Below are 1,893 nucleotides of genomic sequence, written 5' to 3' on the forward strand. Positions count from 1 at the left end.
GATAACGCCGCTCGATTACGATATTTATTCCGATCAACGTGCTCGTTTTCGGCTGCCACCTCGGACAGACGGACGCGCGAGGCTTTTATAATATCTGCGCTCTTTCAAATCGCCGTGCATGTACCGTCGCTATCGCGTCGACATACGCATCCGCGGGGAGGAGGAGGGCGACGAAAAAAGAAACGGAAAGAGCGCGCGCGCGCGAGCGAGCGAGCGAGAGAGAGAGAGAGAGAGAGAGAGAGAGAGAGAGAGAGAGAGAGAGAGAGAAAGAGAATTATCTGTGCCACGGCCGATATGGAAACTCATCGTCGGAATTGGCGAAAGAGCGAGAGAGAGAGAGAGAGAGAGGGAAGGGGAGGGGAGGGGAGGGAAGGAGGGAGTGAGAGAGAGAGAGAGAGAGAGAGAGAGAGAGAGAATCCGGAGCGACGACGAACGATACCACTATGCGCGCAAGTGTGATTATCGGTGTGATACTTCATTGAGTCCATTATTATCGATCGTCGTTCCTTTTATCGCAAGGTCGCGCACGTACGGACCGAACTCTCCGACACGTGAATTCAACGGCTGCTCGTTCTCTTTCTCTCTCGCCCGTAGAACTTGCTCTCCCAACGTCAAACACGGTAACACATCCGGTTCCTGACAATTTCGCTACTTTTTTCTATCCGCGATCGCGCACGCGACTCGACGACAAGGTCGCCGTCGGTCGCATACGATAACGCTCGTCGGCGAGAATCCCAGCGTTCGAGCTGTCCCGAAGAAGCATTCGAGGAAGTACCGGTGGGACACTCGATCCTGACGTCGCCCGCTCCTGAGAGAGCGAGAAGATACAAATTCGCGCACTCGCACCGTCCGGACTGGCCGCGGCTTATTTCCGGGGACATCGCCGACGACGTCGAGCTGACTGGCACGCGGTATCGTCGAGTATAAACGAGGAATTGTAGCACTTACCGGTACGACTAGGGGGCCGTGGGGGCGCAGGATACTGGGGCGGCGTCAAGAGCGGCGGCTGCGGCGACACTTGAGCTGCGGACGAGGTCGTTGAGCCGTGGGACGTGGGTAACGTGGCCGCTGTCAGTGACGTCGTCGTGCTCCTGCCTGTCGTCGTCCTGCTGATCGCCGTCGGCGTCGGCGTCGTCGTCGTCGTCGTCGTCGGCGTCGGCGTCGGCGGCGCCGTCGTCGTCGTCGTCGTAGCCGTAGCCGCCGTCGCTGCCGTATTAACCGTCGTCGCCGTCGACGCCGGACGTCGCGGCGCGTCGTCGCACCTCAAGACGACGACGGCGGCGGCGGCGGCGTCGTTGCACGCACGGAGCGGCCGCCGCGGTGGCAGCGCCGGGGGCGGCGGGTTGTTGTCCGAGGTATCCACACTTTCGGCACTTCCGTTTCACTTCTACACCCTCTCTCGCCCCCGAGTAACAACCGTCGCGCACTCGAGCGAGGCAATTATTTATATGTGTGCAGTGTATGTGTGCAGTGGCACGGACGGCGTGAGTGCGCGCGCGCGCGCGCGCGCGAGACCGACGGAACAGCGACTGAGAGAACGAACGAGAGAAGAGAGAAAGAGAGAGAAAGAGAGAGAGAGAGAGAGAGAGAAAGAGAGAGAAAGAGAGAGAAAGAGAGAGAGAGGGAGAGAGAGAGAAAGAGCGAGAGCGAGAGCGAGAGAGAGAGAGAGAGAAAGAGAGAGAGAAAGAGCGAGAAGCACGACGCGAGTGTATGTTGTGCAGTTCCCGCTTCGCCACTTCCGGTGCACCCGAGAGAGACTGAACGTCGGTTCGTGAACTCGAATTCCACCTCCTCTTACTTCTCCTCCTCCTTCTCCTCCTCCTCCTCCTTCTCCTCCTCCTCCTTCTCCTCCTCCTCCTTCTCCTCCTCCTCCTCCTCCTCCTCCTTCTCCTT

The 1,893-nt window shown here is 59.1% G+C and overlaps 1 protein-coding gene across 1 annotated transcript in view; it reads right to left on the bottom strand.

Moving 5' to 3' along the window:
- sty (sprouty signaling antagonist) overlaps positions 1-1,558 on the bottom strand; it is a 39,713-nt gene extending 38,155 nt beyond the window's left edge. The window contains exon 1 of the mRNA XM_025306809.1: positions 949-1,558. The gene's annotated coding sequence lies outside the window, so the exon portion shown is untranslated. The remainder of the gene's footprint in view (positions 1-948) is intronic.
- Between the last annotated feature and the right edge of the window lie 335 nt (positions 1,559-1,893).

This window comes from Harpegnathos saltator, unplaced genomic scaffold, assembly GCF_003227715.2.
Source record: "Harpegnathos saltator strain DR-91 unplaced genomic scaffold, Hsal_v8.6 scaffold80, whole genome shotgun sequence".
NCBI lineage: Eukaryota > Metazoa > Arthropoda > Insecta > Hymenoptera > Formicidae > Harpegnathos > Harpegnathos saltator.